General features: G+C 43.8%; 1 long non-coding RNA gene across 1 annotated transcript; it reads right to left on the minus strand.

The window, feature by feature from the left end:
* Nucleotides 1-10642: 10642 nt before the first annotated feature.
* On the minus strand, nucleotides 10643-17072 carry LOC137359069 (uncharacterized). Its single transcript, XR_010971432.1, has 3 exons — nucleotides 16971-17072; nucleotides 14511-14608; nucleotides 10643-10722 (listed from the first exon to the last, which is right to left on the minus strand). It is a non-coding gene; the product is annotated as an uncharacterized lncRNA (long non-coding RNA).
* Between the last annotated feature and the right edge of the window lie 4601 nt (nucleotides 17073-21673).

Genomic DNA, 21673 nt, shown 5'->3' on the forward strand with positions numbered 1-21673 from the left:
CTTAGTGACAGAAGGAAGAGACTGGTAGTGGAGTGTTGTTTTTCAGATTGGAGGCCGGTGACCAGTGGTGTGCCGCAGGGATCGGTGCTGGGCACTCCGTTGTTTGTCATATATATTAATGACTTGGATGTAACTGTAAGGGGCATGATTTGTAAGTTTGCAGATGACACCAAAATTGGTGGTATAGTGGACAGTGAAGAAGGTTGTCTAAGGTTACAACAGGAGAAAGATCAACTGGGAGGTGGTCAAGGGATTTGAAAATGGAATATAATGCAGACAAGTGTGAAGTGATGCATTTTGGGAGGTCAAACAAGGGCAGGATATATACAGCGAATGGCAGGGCCCTGGGGAGTGTTACTGAGCAGAGAGACCTTGGGGTGCAAGGACATAGTTCCCTGAAAGTGGCAACACAGGTAGACAGGGTGGTGAAGAAGGTGTATGGCATGCTTGCCTTCATCGGCCGAGGCATTGAGTACAAGAGTTGGGACGTCACACTAGAGTTGTCCATAACGTTGGTTAGGCCGCACTTGGAGTACTGTGTGCAGTTCTGGTCGCCACACTACAGGAAAGATGTGATTAAGCTAGAGAGGGTTCAGAAATAATTCACAAGGATGTTGCCTTGTTTGGAGGGCTTGAGTTATAGATAGAGATTGGATAGGCTGGGTCTGTTTTCCCTGGAGCAAAGAAGGCTGAGAGGGGACATGGTCGAGGTATATAAAATTATGAGAGGCATAGATAGGGTAGATAGCCATAGTCTGTTTCCCATAGTAGGGGTGACTAAAATTACATATATTTAAGGTGAGAGGGAGGAGGTTTAAAGGGGCGTAAAGGGGTAAATTTTTCACATAAAGAATATCTCGAATTAGCTGCCTGAGGACGAGGTGGAGGCAGGATCAGTAGCAACATTTAAGAGGCATTTGGACAGGTACTTGAACGAGCAAGGCATAGAGGGATATGGCATTAACTCAGGCAGGTGGGATTAGTATGCATAGGCATTCTGGTCGGCATGGACGCGGTGGGCCGAAGGGCCTGTTTCTATGCTGTACGACTGTATGACTCTATCACAGTATTTCAGTGAATCAGTGTTTACAGATCTCCAGTGGGAAATAGAGACAGCAGCAGCAGCAAAGATGAGAGAGTTCATTACAAGAACTGTAATACCATTAGCAATGGTTTGACAGCTAATAGCTGGAGATAGAGATTCACCAGGGATAACAACAGCAGCAAGAAGGGAAGAGTCAATGGCAAGAACAGTAGTATAGGTAAAAATGGATTAGAGAATTAAATCTTTATAGAGTGACTTACCAGGGCACCAACAATAGCGAGGTTGTAAACGTAAATATATTGAATTATCTCAAGTGGATATAGGATTCGAATGGACAAAAAACGACAAGCAGCAAGGATATAGTAAAACAAGCCATGTCTGGTAAATGTCAACAACAACCTTTATTTACATAATGCCTTTAATGTAATAAAACATCACAAGGTGCTTTACAGGAGCATTATAAAGGAAAGTATGACACGTGAAACAACAGGAGATTATGAGGTCAGATGACCAACAGATTGGTCATAGAGGAAGGTTTTCAGTAGTGTCTTCTGGGAGGAACGTGAGGTGGAGAGGCAGTGACAGCTGGTGGAATTTAATTAATACATTCAATTAATCAATAACATCAAATCTGGAATTGAAAGCTGAACTCAGTAATGTTGCATGAAACTATAATTGATTTTTATAACAATCTATCTGATTCACTAATGTCTTTTAGGGAAGGAGATCTGCCATCCTTACCTAATCTGGTCGACATGTAACTCAATGTTAACAAGGTTCATTGTTAACTGTCCTCTGCAATAGCCTAGCAAGTCACTCAGTTGTTAAGGATAATTATGAATGGACAACAAAGAGGCAGGAATTGTATTCCAGAGTTTTTCATAGGGGTCGTTAACTGGTCAAGGACATAACTCTGGACACAGGTCTTTGTGTCGACATTCCTGGGAATGAAAATGTGAAGCCTCATATCCACATATCTAAACAATTGTTGTTTATAAATTGTGATTTTTTGATTGGTTACTCTGTGGTTCGAACATGAGAATGACAGGAAATAACGGTACAGCACTCAAAGCTCAAATTGAGCACCAATGACTCTACGAGATTGAGTAGGAATACTACTAGTTAACAATTATACAAAATACCCATTCACAATGCACCTGTTAGCAATACACTCATTAGTCACAAACATGTTACAAGGATTTGTGCTATTCGTTCAGTAACTGACCAAGCTCCTCGACCTTATCACTGAATCACCATTTACAATAATCTTTACACCTTTCATACCAAGGTGGGCTGGATGTTTCATTGATAGAATCACACTGCCCTATTAAAATCCACCGTAAGCTACAGTTGTCCAATGAGATGTCTAATTCTTTGTTCAAACTGTGATACAAGAGACTGCCTTGATGGTGAGCATGTGTTTACATTTCCTTCAGTAATTTCATCACCCCTTGTGGATGTTACAGATGCCCCGGGACTGATATCAGTAAAACCAATAGCAGCTTTCCTTCCTGGTTACATACATATTTTAAACCACAGGACAATGAAAGAATCCAAATCCCTTGCATTCCTGATGTCTTACAAACTGTTTCTTAGAGAATTTCTAGTTTATTCTCATTTCTAAGAAGACAGGCACTGGCATCATCAATCAAAGACAGTTTGTAAAACTTAGACCAGCTGAATTAACATTTTAAAACATATTCAGTCACGCCAATCTCTTTTCTTTGTGTTTCCAGACAACATGTCCAACATGGGGTGGCGCAGTGGTAAGCACCGCAGCCTCCCAGCTCCTGGGGCTCGTGTTAGATTCTGGGTACTGCCTGTGCGGAGTTTGCAAGTTTTCCCTGTGTCTGTGTGGGCTTTCGCTGGGTGCTCTGGTTTCCTCCCACATCCAAAGACATGCAGGTGATAGGTAAATTGGCCATTGTAAATTGCCCCTAGTGTAGGGAGGTGTTAGGGAATATGGGATTACTGTAGGGTTAGTATAAATGGGTGGTTGTTGGTCGGCACAGACGCGGTGGGCCGAAGGGCCTGTTTCGGTGCTGTATCTCTACATAAAGATAAAATAAAAAAGTAAAATACATGTCTGCAGGGTTTTGTGTATGCAAAACCTTTGTGAAGTTCTAAATTGGCATCAAAGTGAAATAGAACTTTGAAGTAGGTCTCTTAATTAGTTTTGATGTGATATGTATCACCGTTCTGTTTATTTTTCAAACATCACTCAGACTAAAAGTGTTTTCTTCCACGAGTAACTCTGTTAATCTGTAAAGCAGCTTGTAGCTGTTAACAGGTTACTTTATCTCAGATACACCCTTTTGGCCTGCACAATGCATGCTGGTCAGGTCCAGTCAGTTTTCGGTACACCTGTAAAAAAGCAAAGGGCAACTCAAGGGCAATTTGGGATGGGGACCGAATGCTGGCCTTCTCAGTGATACTCACATCCCCTGAATAGAATACAATAATATGATAATATAAGATTCCACCCATCCAATCCAGGATAACAAACCATTCTCACCTGTCACAGGTCAGACAGCAGAGATCATGCCATTCCATCTATCCAATCGAGGATAACAAACCATTCTCACCTGTCACAGGTCAGATGCCTACACTATCTGTTCTGATTTTGTTTTGTATTTGAACTGTCAATCCGCAATAAACTGCTTGTGTCTCCTCGACCTACTTTTGGATAATCTGTGACACTCGATCTGATCTTACAGAGGTCTAGGAGAGGGATCACAGAGATTGGGTTCAGAGGCCTGGTTTACTTGGGTTTGTGAGAAATTATAATCTCAGTTGGGCATGAGTGATCATCACTGGGACCGGGTAGGAAACTTTGAGACAGAGAGAGAGGGAGAGAGTTTATACTCGGTGAAATGTGTGTGATCATTGCTAACAGCGAGGATGGAACCTTGAGAGAACTTGGAAGAAATAAAGTCAGATGCATAATGTTGTTGGTATATCACAGGGAATAGTTGATCAGTTTCCTGACAGAGAAAAACAGTCGCACCTGGAATAACTGACTTCCTAAGAATTTTGGAGAAGTCCAGTGTGGTTTACGATTTCATCCTCAGGAGAATTTATGAGAACATCCAGAAATGCAACTTTTAGCTAAAATAAAGTGCTGGGATAAGTTGGACAATGGGGATCATCTGTGCACATCACAGTTAAATAAAACAAACACAACCAATTGAAGGAACAGATAGATAGGTTACAGAAGGAAATTGAAGTTTGTCAGGAGAATAGTTGCATCCTGTACAATCAGTTACTCTGGGAACAGGAGGCATTGACACAGTACATTAGATGTGGAGAAAATTAGAACAAATCCTGGACCAAAACGAGTTACCGTCAGGAAATACCAGAATTAGTGAAGGGTTAGAAGCTGTGAAGAGGGGCTTTGAGGGAATTATACCAGTGTTAAAGCTCTGCCCCACCCCCGAAACTGAACCACAGGGAGGTGACGGTGGAGTAGCAATGCCACTGGACTAGTGGCCCAGACGCCCAGGCTAATGCTCTGGGGACATGGGTTCAAGTCCCACCACGGCAGATGGTGAAATTTGAATTCAATTAATAAAATTCTGAAATTAAAATATCTATTCTAATGGTGACCATGAAAACATTGTCAATTGTTGTAAAAATTCATCTGGTTCACTCATGTCCCTTATGGAAGAAAATCTGCCATCCTAATCTGGTCTGGCCTACATGTGACTCAAGACCCACAGCAATGTGGTTGTTTATGAAATGGAGGAGTAAGCTGCTCGGTTGTAGAAAAGCCAAATAAAGCAATGAAACTGGATGGGCCACCTGGTATCGACCTAGGCACCAAAAACGACAAAGGCAAACTCAGCCCTGTCGACCCTGCAAAGTCTTCCTTGGTAACATCTGGAGGCTTGTGCAAAAATTGGCAGAACTGTCGCATAGACTAGTCAAGTTGCAGAAAACAAATTCATCCTCACCGAATTATATCTTATAATGTCCCAGACACAAGCATTCCCATTCCAAGGTATGTCTACACCCCAGAAACAGGACAGACCCTTGATTCAGGACCTCATGAAGTCTCATGGCATCAGGTCAAACATGGGGAAGGAAACCTCCTGCTGATATCGAACTACCGCCCTCCCTCAGCTGATGAGTCAGTACTCCTCCATGTTGAACACCATTTGGAGGAAGTACTAAGGGTAGCAGGGACACTGAATGTACTCTGGGTAAGGGAATTTAATATCCATCACCAAGAGTGACTCGGTAGCATCACTACTGACTGAGTTGGCAGAGTCCTAAAGGATGCGGCTGCTAGACTGAGTCTGGAGCAGGCGGTGAGGTAACCAACCAGAGTGAAAAATATATTTGACCTCGTCCTCACCAATCTGCCTGTCATTGAAGTTATATATATGGACTTTCAAAAGGTGTTTCATGAAGTCACATTCAATAGACAGGTTAGGAAAACTGAACACTGTGGATTAAAGGGACAGTGACAGTTTGGATATAACATTGTCTAATGCACAGTAAACAGAGAGAAATGGTGAAAGGTTGTTGTTCAGACTCGATGGGAGTATGCAGTGGTGTTCCCCAGGGCTCGGTATTAGGACCACTGCTCTTTTGTGCTTGGAGAACCCGGGCTGGGTAGGGAAGAGACCCCTCCTCCTCCCTCTTTACAGAGCTTCCCCTCTCTGCAGCCTCTGCTCCATTTGTTGCAGAGACACAGTAGCTACAGTAGACCCAGAGACACAGTAACTACAGTCCCCATACCTGGTCCAGTGTTGGGTCACCAAATCCTCTGTCCTCCCTGAATGCCTGCAGCAGCTCACAACACAACCTCCAGAAAATCATCCACAGCACCTCCCCCAACTTTATACTAGCAGAAGTAAGTCAAAAGCCCTTCACCTGTAAGTTGGATGCCTGGTCCTTTGAAATAAAATTAGAGGGAGTTCCTCGTGCTGCTGAATGCATGTTCAGCTGACAGTGACTAACACAGGCGGTCAGTGGACATGTCCAGGTCAAGTTTCAAAGACGTACGTCACAGTTGTGGGAATGGCTGATGAACAGCATATTCAGACCCCTCCTCACACTACAGACACACACACGTTACACCCACGCTGTCACCCCGGCCAGCCTGGGTGTCCTGTACAATGTGCTGGATGTGACCGGCAGTGCAGCTCACACCATTTTCTGGATCCAAACTTCCACAGCACCAGTGGAGCTGGAGAGATGAAATGTGTGGTCAGGGAGAGAAACAGAGGGAAAGAAACTCAGTTTAAAAAGGGAATTATAAAAAGACTTTAAGATGAACAAGTTTCAGGAATACTGGAAATGGACAGGGTATTGGGATAATCAGAGGGGTGAGGACATGAAGGGATTTGATCACAAGAGTGAGAATATTAAAATTGAGGTGTTGGACGTAGGAAGATAGAACTGAGGAGCAGGAGGAGGCCATTAGACCCGTTGAGCCTGCTCCACCATTCGAATAAGGGCATGACTGATCTGTTATTTTTAAACTTTATCCCCTTGTTCCAGTCTCCCCCACAATTGAAACATCCTCCCGGTATCCACTCTATCAAGTCCCCTCAGGATCTGATAAGCTTCAAAAAGACACATCTCATTTTTCTAAACTCCAAACCGTTAAAAAAATGTCTTCATAATATAAGCCCTTCATTCAGGGAATGAGTCAAGTTAACTTTTGCTGACCTGCTTCTTATGCAATAATTTCATTTTGATCAAATAAGGAGACCAAAACTGTACACAATATTCCAGATGTGGTCTCACCAAGGCCCTGCACAGCTGCAGTAAAACTTCCCCACTTTGATATTCGATTCCCTTTGCAATAAACGTTAACATTCCGTTTGCCTTCCGAATCACTTGCTGTCCCTGTATACTAACTCTTTCAGATTCATGTACCGGGACACCCAGATCCCTCTGTACCACCGAGTTCTTCAATCTCTCTACATTTAAATAGTATACTGCTTTTCTATTCTTCCGGCCAAAGTGAACAAGTTCACATCTTACCACATTATATTCCATCCGCCAAAGTTTTGCGACCTCACTTAACCTATTTGTATCCCTTTGCAAACTCTTTACCTCATCTTGACCACGTACTTTCCGTCCCATCTTGATGTCGTCAGCACATTTATCTACCATACTTACCTTAGGACCCTTGGACGCAGGCCATCTGGTCCTGGGGACTGGACTGGACAGACAAATATACAAGGTAGGAGCTGGAGTAGGTCACTCGGGCCCTCGAGCCTGCTACGCCATTAAATAAGATCATGGCTGATCTGATTGTACCCTCGACTGCACAATCCCAGCTTCTCCCACTAACCTTCCACCTCCTTGCTTATCAACAATCTATCTACCTCTGATTTAAAAATATTCAAAGACTCTGCTTCCACCGCCTTTTGAGGAAAAGTGTTCCAAAGATTCACGGCCCTCAGAAAAAAAATCTCCTCATCTCTGTCTTAAATGGGCGACCCTTATTTTTAAACAGTGACCCCGAATTCCAGATTCTCCAACAAGAAGAAACATCATTTCCGCATCCACCCTGTCAAGACCCCTCAGGATCTTTTATGTGTCAATCAAGTCACCTCTTACTCTTCTAAACTCCAGCAGGTACAACCCTGGCCTGCCCACCCTTTCTTCATATGACAACTCGCCCATGCCAGGTATTAGTCTTGCAAACCTTCCCTGAACTGCTTCCAACGCATTTACATCCTTCCCTAACTAAGGAGATCAATACAATAGTCGGTCCTCCAGATGTGGTCTCACCAATTACCTGTATAACTGTAGCAAGACCTCCTTACTTTTGTATTCAATTCCCCTTGCAATAAATGGTAACATTCTATTAGCTTTCCTAATTACGTGCTGTACCTGCATACTAACCTTTTTTGTTTATGCACTAGGACACCCGGATCCCTGTGCATCTCAGAGTTCTGCAATCTCACCATTTATATAATACACTTCTTTTTTATTCTTCCTGCCAAAATGGGAAATTTCACGATTCCCACATGATACTCCGTTTTCCAGATCTTTGCCCACTCACATAACCTATCTATATCCCTTTGTAGCCTCCTTATATCCTCTTCACAACTTACCTTCCGACCTCTCTTTGGTTCATCAGCAAATTTAGCAACCATACCTTCAGTCCCTTCATCCAAGTTATTTATATAAATTATAAAACGTTGTGTCACCAGCATTGATCCCTGTGGCACACCACTCATTACATCTTACCAACCAGAAAATGACCCATTTATGCCTACTCTCTATTTCCTGTTAGCTAGCCAATCTTCTATCTATGACAATATACTACTCCCTACACCATGATATTTTCTTTTTCACAATAACCTTTGATGTGGCACTCTATCAAATTCCTTCTGGAAATCTAAGTATAGTACATCCACCAGTTCCCCATTATCCACAGCACATGTTACTTCTTCAAAGAACTCCAATAAATTGGTTAAACATGATTTCCCCTTTCAGAAAACCATGTTGATTCTGCCTGATTACCTTGACTTTTTCTAAATGCTCTGTTACATATTTAATAATAGCTTCTAACATTGTTCCTAAGAGAGATGTTAAGCTAACTGGCCTGTAGTTTCCTGCTTTCTGTCTCTCTCCCTTTTTGAATAAAGGAGTTCGTTATTTACCAATCGAATTAAACCTTCTCTGAATCTAGGGTTTTTTGAAAAATCAAAACCAGCGCATCAATTATCTCACTAGTCACTCTTCAGGATCGGGGGACTGTCATTCCGCAGCTCCAACAATTTGCTCAGTATCACTTCCCTGGTGATTGTAATTTTCTTGGGTTTCTCCCTCCCTCCCTTCCATTTCCTGAATTACAGCTAATACTGGGATGTTACTTGCATCCTCAATAGTGACGATTAATGCAAAATATCTGCTCAATTCATCTGCTATCTCCTTATTTTCCATTATTAATTTCGCAGACTCACTTTCTGTAGGACTAATGTTCACATTGTTAACTCTTTTCTTCTTTAAATATCTATAGAGACTCTTCCTATCTGTCTTTATATTTCTAGCCAGCTTTCCCTCGTACTCTAATGTTTCCTTCCTTATCAATCTTTAGTTGTTCTTTGCTGCTTTTTATATTCTGTCTAATCTTCTGCCCTGCCACCCATCTTTGCACCGCTAAATGCTTTATCTTTAAGTTTGATCCTATCTTTAGCTGTTTTAGTTAATCACGGATGGTGGGTCCTATCAGCCTTTAGGTGTGATAGTTTTCCCAGTATCCTCTTTTCTCTGGTCATAGTGATTGTTTTAAGTTCCTCACTTCCTTTTGCCTCTTGATTTAGGTATATTTGGAAGGTTTGCTAAGTCTTCTACAATGAAAACAGACAGAAAATAGCTGTTCAACACCTCCACCATGTCCTTGTTTCTCATTATTAATTCTGCAAACTCACTTTCTAGAGGATTAACACTAATTTTAGTTTCTATTTCCCTATTTAAATACTTGTATAAACTCTTATCCTCTATTTTTAGATTACTAGTTGGCTTTCTCCCACACTCTACCTTTCCCTCTTTTTTAACATTGATTGCTGGTTCTTAAAATCTGTCTAATCTTCTCACCCACCAACAATCTTTGCAGATTTGTCATGTTTCTTTCAATTCAATATTATCCTTAACTTCATTATTTTGCCGCGTATGATACAACCTTCTGCAAGAGCCTTTCTTTCTCATTGAGATACATCTTTGCTGAGAGTTATTAAGTATCTCCTTAAAAATCTGCCACTGCATCTCTCCTGTACTACCTTTTAACCTAGTTTCCAAGTTCACTTTTGCCACCTATGCCTTCATATCCTTATAATTACCTTTATTTAGGTTTTTTTTAAAAACTAGTCTTAGACCCACAGTTTTCCCTTCAGTCTGAACATTGAAATGCTATCATGTTATGATAATTGTTGTCTAAAGACTCCTTTTTTAGGAGGTTCTTCATTAATCCTGTCTCATTGAACATTACCAGTTCTAGAATAGTTTCCTCTCTGGTTGACTGCAGAACGTGCTGCTCTAAGGAACTGTCCTGAATACACTCAATGTGATAATTCTTTAGGCTACCTTTGCCAATCTGATTTGCCCAATCTACATGCAGATTAAAGTCACCCATAATTATTGTGGTACCCTTCTTCCACACCCCATTTATTTCTTTTTGTATACTATCCTACAAAAAACAATGTAGGTCACTGAGCTCAGGGATGTTGCGTGAATGAGATTTAGTGTGAATTAGGATATGGACAGCAGAGTTTTGTACAGACTGTGGTTTATGGTGGTTTGTAACAGGGAGAGTAACCAGGACAGCATTGGTATAGTAGATTTGACAAAGACACAGACCAGAGTTTATGCAGCAAATGGGCTCACATGGAGGACGATATTTTGAATGTGGTCGTTGTTAAGAACAGTAAAACAGTTAATCATGGTTTCTAGAATTAATAGCTGGATAGAGAAACTTACCAGGGACACCAACAATAGCGAGGATGGGATAATAAATGTGTTGAATCAGCAGCAGTGCCCAGTGGATCTGATGCGCCAATGTTATCCAATAATAATCCGCAGTAAGATAATCAAACCAATGGGATAATCTCCTGTCCATTGTTGAACATTCCAATCTATTCTGAGATTCTGATCTATCCTCTCCATTTCGCTAGAGCTGCTGATCCCTGTTAGTGCCGGGGGTGATTCTCCTGCAGACATGATGGAAGAACACATTAAAAGGAGTCCTGTATTAATAGAAGAAGGAAACCCTCCAGTGACGCAATTAGTGTCCATAGATTACATTAATTACAGTCACTGAACAAACAGGTTCAATCCAACCCTTTTTGTACCACAATAAAGCAGAACATTTACATGGTCTGCATGGGATGTATGAGAGTTGTTGAGGGAAGGAAAGGTGCAAATAACAGAGGCACTGGCCAGGAGCTTCCAATACTTCTTGGATATTGGAGTGATGACAGGAGACTGGATGGTTGTAAATGTTAGACATTGTTTAAAAAAAGGAGATATGGACTAAGCCCTGTATTTACTGACCAGTCAGTTTAACGTCCCTGGTGGGGAAATTTCAACCATCAACCAGGATACAGATACCTGCTGTTTTGAAAAACAAGGGTTTATAAATGTCAACTACCATGAACATGTTAAAGACATAATTGTATCTAACAAGCTTGAAGGATTTATTTGATGGAGTAATATAGGGGATTGATGAGGGTTGTACAGCTGGTGTTATGTATATAAACTTTCAGAAGGTGTTTGATCAAGAGCGATTTAATCGACTTCTTCGGAAAACTGAACCCAATGATCAAAGTGGCAGTGGTTGTGTGAACATCCAATTGGCTAAGGCACAGAAAATAGATTGTTTTTCAGGCTGGGGTGAGTATACAGAGCTGTTCCAAAGCCATCAATAACAACAACAACATATATTTATATATGAACACACGAAGTAGGAGCAGGAGTAGGCCACTCGGCCCTTCGAGCCTGCTCCACCATTCAATAAGTTCCTGGCTGAACTGATTATTTCACATTTCCATCTACCCCCGGTAACCTTTCACTCCCTTGCTGATCAAAAATCTATCCAGTTCTGCATTTAAAAATTTCAAATTCTCTGCTTCCACTGCCTTTTGAGGAAGAGAATTCCAAAGACTCTCGACCCTTTGAGATGAAACAATGTCTCCTCATCTCTGTCTTAAATGGGTGACCCCTTATTCTTAAACAGGTGCACCTTCCCCCCCTCTGTCACCTAATGATCTGTACCTAGCAAAGGACTCAGTTATATCCCCTTACACTCCCACCTTAATTAAATTCACGCTCGGCATGCTGTTGATCTCTTTTCCATCATATCACCTCCTGCCTCACTTCCTTGACCAGGAGTCCTACACCCACCCCGACTAGTGGACCCACTCACCCAGCTCAAGTATATTCCCTCCACCTGGACCCCTCCCTCTGGCCTCTTAACCACTTTTGATCGTTTCATTGAGAAATGTCGGTGAAACATCGGCCATCACAATTTCTCTGCTCCCCTCACTCACTCTAGTCTGTCCCCCTCTGAACTTGCTGCACTCCGTTCTCTCAAGTCTAATCCCGACATTGTGATCAAACCTGCAGACAAGGATGGTGCTGTTGTTGTCCAGCGTACCGACTGCTACCTTGCAGAGGCTCAGCATCAACTCTCAGACACTTCTTCCTACTTCCCTCTCGACCATGAACCCATCAGCGAACATCAAGCTGCTGTCCACAGGACTGTAACTGACCTCATCTCCTCTGGAGATCTTCCCGCTACAGCTTCCAACCTCACAGTCCCACAACCACGGGCAACCCACTTCTACCTCCTTCCTAAAATCCACAAACAGGACAATCCCAGCAGACTCATTGTTTCAGCCTGTTCCTGCCCCACTTGAACTTATTACTTCCTATCTTGAGTCGATTTTTTCTCCCCTCGTCCAGTCTCTTTCCACCTACATCCGTGACTCTTCGGACGCACTACGTCATTTTGACAATTTCCAGTTCCTCTTCATGATGGACGTCCAATGTATCTGCACCTTCCATCCCCCACCAGGACGGTCTTAGGGTTCTCTGTTTCTTCCTTGAACAGAGGCCCATCCAGTCCCCATCCACTACCACCCTCCTCTGCCTGGCTGAAATTGTTCACACATTGATCAACTTCTCCTTCAACTCCACTCATTTTGTACAGCCATAGAGTTATACAGACTATAGACAGACCCTTCGGCCCATCGTATCCATGCTGGCCATCAAGCACCTATCCATTCTAATCACATTTTCTGGCACTTGGCCCATAGCCTTGTATGCTATGGTGTTTCAAGTGCTTCTCCAAATACTTTTTAAATGTTATGAGGGTTCCTGCCTCTACCATCCCTTCAGGCAGTGTGGTCCAGATTCCAACCACCCTCTGGGTGAATTTGTTTTACTCAATTCCCCTCTAAATCTCCTGCCCCTTCCTGTAAATCTCTACCCCCTGGCTATTGACACTTGCGCCAAGGGGAAAAAAAAAAGTTTCTTCCTATCTACGCACTTCATAATTTTGTATACTTCTATCAGCTCCCCCCTCAGATTTAGTCGCCCCAGAATGACTATCTATACTAATTCCACCTGCCTGCATTAATTCCATATCTTACTATGCCTTGCTCATTCAAGTACCTGTCCAGATGCCTCTTAACTGTCGCTACTGTTCCTGCCTCCACCACCTCCTCAGGCAGCTCATTCCAGATACCCACTATTCTTTGTGTGAAAAATTTACCCCTTTGATCCCCTTTAAACCTCGTCCCTCTCACCTTAATTCTATGTCCTCTAGATTTAGTCGCCACCCACCATGGAAGCAGACTCTGGCCAACTACTCTATCTATGCCTCTCAGAATTTTATATACCTCTATCATGTCCCCTCTCAGCCTCCTTCGCTCCAGGGAAAACAGACCCAGCCTATCCAATCTCTCTTTATAACTCAAGCCCTCCAGACCAGGCAACATCCTTGTGAATCTTTTCTGCACCCTCTCAAGCTTCATCACATCTTTACTGTGGTGCAGCGACCAGAACTGCACACAGTACTCCAAATGCGGCCTAACCAACGTTATGTATAACTGTAACATAACGTCCCAACTCTTGTACTCAATGCCTCGACCGATGAAGGCATGCCAAATGGCTTCTTCACCACCCTGTCTACCTGTGTTGCCACTTTCAAGGAACTACGTACTTGCACCCCAGGATGCACCCGAAACTGATAAGTGGCAAGTCGCATTCATGCTGCAAAAGTGCCAGGACACGAACATTTCCAATAAGAGAGAATCTAACCATCTCCCCTTGACAGTCAATGGCGTTACCATCACTGAATCCTCTACTATCACCATTCTAGGGGTTATTATTGAACAGAAGCTGAATTGCAGCTACAACAGCAGGTCAGAGGCTAGGAATCCTGAGGCGAGTAACTCATTTCCTGACTCCCCAAAGACTTTCCACCATCTATAAGGCACAAATCAGGAGTGCGATGGAATACTCTCCACTTGCCTGGATGGGTGAAGCTCCAACAGCATTCCAGGAACTCAACACCATCCAGGACAAAGCAGCCCTGCTTGATTGATTGATTGTGTACGTAGTGTCATTGACTCCCTCCAGCACCAGCACACAGGGGCAGCAGTGTGTACCATCTACAAGATGCACTGCAGCAACGCACCAAGGCTCCTTGAACAGTACCTTCCAAACCCGCGACCTCTACCACAAAGAAGGACAAGGGCAGTGATGCATGGGAACATCACCACTGCAAGTTCCCCTCCAAGTCACACATCATCCGGACTTGGAACTATATCGCTGTTCCTTCACTCTCACTGGGTCAAAATCCTGGAAATCCCTTCCTAACAGCACTGTGGGTGTACCTGCACCAGTTGGATCAAGAAGGCAGCTCACCACCACTTTCTCAAGAGCAATTAGCGATGGGCAATGAATGCTGGCCCAGACAGCGGCGCTCACTTACCATGAAATAATAAGAAGGTAATAGTAGTTCCTTCTGGCTGGACGACTGTGGAGAGGTGTGGGAGGAAGACACCAACATTGTAACAGGCTGCAGTACGTCTGTGAAAGACAAGGAGGGATAGTTTGTCTTTGTAACAGTCACACAGCATGTCATTTTTAACAATCTTATCTGCATGCCCTGCCATAGAATTATTCACATGCATCCAAACTGCTGCTGCACCCCCATTAAAATTACACCCTTTATTTTCCATTGCCTCTCCTGTCCATCCTATGAAAAATGTATCATTTTGCGTTTCTGTTAATGTTTATCTACCATGTGTACATCCATTCCATCAGTCTGTCTATATCCACTTGATGTCTGTCAATATCATCCTCATTGTGCAATACACTTCCAGGTTTTGTGGCAAGTGTAAAATTTACAATTGTGCCATTTACAGGGCGGCACAGTGGTGCAGTGGTTGGCACCGCAGCCTCACAGCTCCAGCAACCCGGGTTCAATTCTGGGTATTGCCTGTGTGGAGTTTGCAAGTTCTCCCTGTGTCTGCGTGGGTTTCCTCCGGGTGCTCTGGTTTCCTCCCACATGCCAAAGACTTGCAGGTTGATAGGTAAATTGGCCATTAGCAATTGCCCCTAGTATAGGTAGGTGGTAGGGAAATATAGGGACAGGTGGGGATGTGGTCGGAATACGGAATTAGTGCAGGACTGGTATAAATGGGTGGTTGATAGTCGGCACAGACTCGGTGGGCCGAAGGGCCTGTTTCAGTGCTGTATCTCTAATCTAATCTACACTCAAGTCCAAGTGGCTAAAATATATCATGAAAAGTTACAGACCTAGTAACGACCCCTGTGGGAAAATTCCTTCAGTTCTAACAACAACCTTTCACCCCCTCTCTCTGCTTCCTGTCATGCAGACAACTTTGTCCCTTTTATTACATGGGCTTTATCTTTGTCGACAAGCCTGTTAAGTGACACTTCATCAAATGCTGTTTTGAAGTAATAGGGAACAAAGAAATGGCAGAATAATTAAATACATACTTTGGTTCTTTCTTCTCAAAGGAGGACACAAATCAGTATTAATAGGGAAATGGTGTGGGGGAAATTGATGGGATTGAAGGCTGATAAATCCCCAGGGCCTGATAATCTACATCCCAGAGTACTTAAGGAAGTGACTCTAGAAATAGTAGATGCATTGCTGGTCAGTCTTCAAAATTCTATTCTGGAACAGTTACAATGGATTGGAGGGTAGACAATGTAACCTCACTATTTTAAAAAAAGAGGTAAAGAGACAACAGTGAATTATAGAGGAGTTATCCTGACATCAGTAGTGGGGAAAATGCTAGAGTCCATTATAAAATATGTAATAACAGAGCACTTGGGAAACAGTGACAGGATCGGACACAGTCAGCATGGATTTAGGAAAGGGAAATCATGCTTGGAAAATCTACTGGAATTTTTGAGGATGTAACTAATAGACTAGATAAGAGGGAACGAGTGGATGTGTTGTATTTGGACTTTAATAAGGCTTTCAATAAGGTCCCACACAGGAGATTAGCGTGCAAAAGTTAAATCCCATGGGATTGAGGGTATGGTACTGACATGGATAGAGAACTAGTTGGCAGACAGGAAACAAACAGTAAGAGCAAATGTAATATATCCAAGTTTGCAGATGACACAAAGCTGGGTGGGAGGGTGAGCTGTGAGGAGGATGCAGAGAAGCTCCAGTGTGATGTGGACAGGTTGAGCGAGTGGGAAATACATGGTAGATGCAGTATCATGTGGATAAATGTGAAGTTATCCACTTTGGTGTCAAAAACAGAAAGGCAGATTGTCTGAACGATGATAACTTTGGAGAGGGGGAGGTGCAGTGAGACCTGGGTGTCCTTGTGCACCAGTTGCTGAAAGTAAACATGCAGGTGCAGCAGGCAGTTAAGGAGGAAAATGGTATGTTGGCCTTCATAGCGAGAGGATTGAAATACAGGAGAAAGGGTGTCTTGCTGCATTTATACAAGGCTTTGGTGAGGCCAAATTCATCCACATTTGTCCCAGTCAGTTAATTTTGTTTTGGATTATTGTTTTAAAAGCTTTCCCAGCACCATGGATTAACTGGCTGTCCTCTATTTGCTGGGCTTGTCCTTACACTCTTTTTAGGACAATGGTGTAACATTTACAATTCTCCAGTCCTTTGGCACCATCCCTGTGCGTAAGGAAAACTATGGTTAGTTCCTTCACAATTTCCACTCTTATTTCCCTCAGCAACCAGGATTCTTTTTGTATTAACATCTTGAAGTGCAGCACGCCTTTCTAATACCTCCTGCCAAGAAAACATGCTATGCTGAATGAGAATTTTTAACTCACTGGTTGGAAACCAACATTAAACTTTGAAATTGGAAAGCTGGAATCCTGCATTTAACATTTAAAAAGTTGGTAGTCAAGATGGCCACCACAATTTGCATTGAAATACCTCACATTCCAGGACATCGAAGTGGAGATGTATGTCTTCAAAGCTCCCACCCACGACAATGTTTTGAACAATTGAGTAGATTATCTGGGATCACCCTCATTAGCAAGACATTTAAAGCCGTCTTGCAGCATTTACTCGCGAAGACGTACCTGCAGGAGAAACATTTACAATATAATTTGAGAGAGATTTGGGATTCTTAGACTTTGAAACTCATTAAAGGAAGAAAGGTACTGATAGAGCATGTGACAGCCCCCCCTCCCCCCTACCCCAGTCTATGTAAACTTGTAACTTTTTGTTACACACAGCAGACAAACTTTGCAAGCTAACCCATGCAAGACCCTGGTTGGGCTGTCTTACGCTCTCTTTCTCTCCCCAGGTAACATTGTAAATGTTGTAATCTGTCTGTGACTGCAGAACATCCAAGTCCACCATTGCTACAGAGACCGAGGAAGAAAGCCACTGAGCGTTACTGTCTCCAAGAAACCCCTGAACCAGGCGGACCAGCTGCATGTCCACTTCTACCAGCCAGAGACTTTGGAACCATGAATTCAGTCAGAGGAAAAATGAATTACATTACCCCACAAACTGTACATTAGTTTTACTTCTTCTGGACTCTAATCCAACCCAAACTATTCTCCATCACTCTGTAACCTATTTGTGTGTACGTGTGATTCTCATTTGTGTGTGTGTGTGCGTGTGTGTGAGTATGAAAGTTGAAGCAGAGTTTACTATTTTACTTCAATCGGTATTTGATTTTCAGTACAATAAAATAACCTCTTTCTTGTTTAAACTAAAGAAAACCTGCCTGATTGATTATTTTATGATCCTAGCACTTGAAGTATTAAACACTCACTGAATTGGTAAACACATGCACTATTTAAAAAGGAATAAAGCCTGTGGCATCGAACAAGGAGAGCAACAAGACAGGAGCCTTTCGACCCCTCCTCACCTGAAGTGTAACATAAATTTGGGGCTCGCATCTGGGATCAAAAACCAAAGACAGTTGGGAAATTGGGAGTGGGGAACCAAATGGTTCCCTCGCAAAACTTCAAAAACTTCAATATAGTTTTAATTGGGTTTTTCGCTGCTGGAGTATTAAAATGTCCACATTTGAGGCAGTACCTTCCTAACCCAGAGTGAAGTAACTTGGGACAGGTTAAATGCCCTATTCGTTGAAGGTTGAGGATTGTACAAAATACAGTATAGCACAGGAACAGGCGATTCGGCCCTCCAAGCCTGCGCCGATCTTGATGCCTGCCTAAACTAAAACCTTCTGCACTTCCGGGGACCATATCCCTCTATTCCCATCCCATTCATGTATTTGTCAAGATGCCTCTTAAACGTCGCTATCGTACCTGCTTCCACCACCTCCCCCGGCAGCAAGTTCCAGACACTCACCACCCTCTGTGTAAAGAACTTGCCTCGCACATCCCCTCTAAACTTTGCCCCACTCACCTTAAACCTATGTCCCCTCGTAACTGACACTTCCACCCTGGGAAAAAGCTTCTGACTATCCACTCTGTCCATGCCACTCATAACTTTGAAAACATCTATCATGTCGCCCCTCCACCTCCATCGTTCCAGTGAAAACAATCCGAGTTTATCCAACCTCTCTTCATAGCTAATGCCCTCCAGACCAGGCAACATCCTGGTAAACCTCATCTGTACCCTCTCCAAAGCCTCCACGTCCTTCTGGTAGTGTGGCGACCAGAATTGCACCCAATATTCTAAGTGTGGCCTAACTACATTTCTGTACAGAACTGAGCAGTAAGGGATTACTATCCATCCAAAAGCTAGGAAAGCCGAAATCCTAAAACATGTGCCAACCATTTTGCACGTGAACCTGAAAAATATAACAGGATTAGAGTTGGAGGTCAATCATCCGAGCTCCAGGACATCACTGCAGGAGTTCCTCAGGGTTGTGACCTTGGCCCAACCGTCTTCAGCTGCTTCATCAATGACCTTCCTTCAATCATATGGTCAGAAGTGGGGATGTTCGCTGATTATTGCACAATGTTCAGCACCATTCGTGACTCCTCAAATACTGAAGCAGTCTGTGTAGAAAACAAGCAACACTAGGACAATATCCAGGCTTGAGCTGCTAAGTGGCAAGTAACATTCGCGCCACACAAGTGCTGGGCAATGATCATCTCCAACAAGAGAGAATCTAAACATCTTCCCCTTGACATACATTTGCATTACCATCACTGAATCCCCCACTATCAACATCCTGGGGTTACCACGGACCAGCAACTGAACTCCTTCTTTGGCCTCCTTGTCTCCGAGACAATGGATAAGTGCCTGGAGGTGGTCAGTGGTTTGTGAAACAACGCCTGAAGTGGCTATAAAGGCCAATTCTAGAGTGACAAACTCTTCCACAGGTGCAGCAGATAAAATTGGTTGTCGGTGCTGTTACATAGTTGGCTCTCTCCTTGCACTTCTGTCTTTTTTCCTGCCAACTGCTAAGTCTCTTCGACTCACCACACTTTAGCCGCGCCTTTATGGCTGCCCACCAGCTCTGGCGATCGCTGGCAACTGACTCCCACGACCTGTGATCAATGTCACAGGACGTCATGTCGCGTTTGCAGACGTCTTTAAAGTGGAGACATGAACGGCCGGTGGGTCTGGTACCAGTGACGAGTTTGCTGCACAATGTGTCCTTGGGAATCCTGCCATCTTCCATGTGGGTCACAGGGCCAAGCCATCTCAGGCGCCGCTGGCTTAGTATATGCTGGGGATGTTGGCCGCCTCGAGGACTTCTGTGGTGGAGATACGGTCCTGCCACCTGATGCCAAGGATTCTCCGGAGGCAGTGAAGATGGAATGAATTGAGACGTCGCTCTTGACAGACATACGTTGTCCAGGTCTCGCTGCCATAGAGCAAGGTACTGAGGGCACAGGCTTGATACACTTGGACTTTTGTGTTCCGTGTCAGTGCGCCATTTTCCCACACTCTCTTGGCCAGTCTGGACATAGCAGTGGAAGCCTTTCCCATGCGCTTGTTTAATTCTGCATCGAGAGACAGGTTACTGGTGATGGTTGAGCCTAGTTAGGTGAACTCTTGAACCACTTCCAGAGTATGGTCGCCGATATTGATGGATGGAGCATTTCTGACGTCCTGTCCCATGATATTCGTTTTCTTGAGGCTGATGGTTGAGCCAAATTCATTGCAGACAGCCGCAAACCTGTCGATGAGCCTCTGCAGACACTCTTCAGTATAAGATGTTAATGCAGCGTCTTCAGGAAAGAGGAGTTCCCTGATGAGGACTTTTCGGACTTTGGACTTCGCTCCAAGACGGGCAAGGTTGAACAACCTGCCCCCTGATTTTGTGTGGAGGAAAATTCCTTCTTCTGAAGACTTGAACGCATGTGAGAGCAGCAGGGAGAAGAAAATCCCAAAGGTGCGAGAACACAGTCCTGTTTCACGCCATTCAGGATAGGAAAGGGTTCTAATGAGGCCCCGCTATGCTGAATTGTACCTTTCATATTGTCATGGAATGAGGTGATGATACTTAGTAGCTTTGGTGGGCATCCAATCTTTTCTAATAGTCTGAAGAGACCACGTCTGCTGACGAGGTCAAAGGCTTTGGTGAGATCAATGAAAACACCGTAGAGGGGCATCTGTTGTTCACGGCATTCCTGCTGTAGCTGGCGAAGGGAGAATAGCATGTTAATGTTGGATCTCTTTGCTGGAAAGCCACACTGTGCCTCAGGATAGACACGCTCAGCCAGCATCTGGAGCCTGTTTAAGGCGACACGAGCGAAGACGTTCCCCACTATGCTCAGCAAGGAGATTCCACGGTAGTTGCTGCTGTCACCGTGGTCACATTTGTTCTTTTAGAGGGTGATGATATTGGCATCGCGCACGTCCTGTGGGACTGCTACCTCATCTCAGCAGAGGCAAAGCAGTTCGTAGAGTGCTGAAAGTATAGCAGGCTTGGCAGTCTTGATGATTTCAGGGGTAATTCCGTCCTTCCCGTCCTTCTCCGCTGGCTAGAGAATCAATGGCATCACTGAGTTCCGATTTTGTTGGCTGTACGTCCAGCTCATCCATGACTGGCAGAGACTGGGCTGCATTGAAGGCAGTCTCAGTGACAACATTCTCCCTGGAGTACAGTTCTAGGTAGTGCTACACCCAGCGGTCCATTTGCTTGTGGAGTAACCATATAAATACAGTGGTGACAAGAACAGGTCAGAGGCTTGGAGTTCTGCAGCGAGTAACTCACCTCCTGACTCTCCAAAGCCTGTCCACCATCTACAAGGCACAAGTCAGGAGTGTGATGGAATACTCTCCACTTGCCTGGATGTGTGCAGCTCCAACAACATTCAAGAAGCTCGACACCATCCAGGACAAAGCAACGCTCCAGATTGTCACACCCCATCTACAAACATTTACTCCCTCCACCATCAATGCACAGAGGCAGCAGTATGTACCATCTACAAGATTCACTGCAGCAACGCACCAAGGCTCCTTAGACAGCACCTTCCAACCCGCAATCTCCACCACCTAGAAGGACAGGGCAGCAAATTCATAGGAACAGTACCATCTGCAAGTTCCCCTCCAAGTCACACACCATCCTGACTTAGAACTATATTGCTGTTCCTTCACTGTCGCTGGATCAAAATCCTGGAACTCCTTTCCTGACAGCACTGTGGGTGTACCTACCCGACATGGACTGCAGCGGTTCAAGAAGACAGATCACC

The sequence above is a fragment of the Heterodontus francisci genome, unplaced genomic scaffold (assembly GCF_036365525.1).
Source record: "Heterodontus francisci isolate sHetFra1 unplaced genomic scaffold, sHetFra1.hap1 HAP1_SCAFFOLD_522, whole genome shotgun sequence".
NCBI lineage: Eukaryota > Metazoa > Chordata > Chondrichthyes > Heterodontiformes > Heterodontidae > Heterodontus > Heterodontus francisci.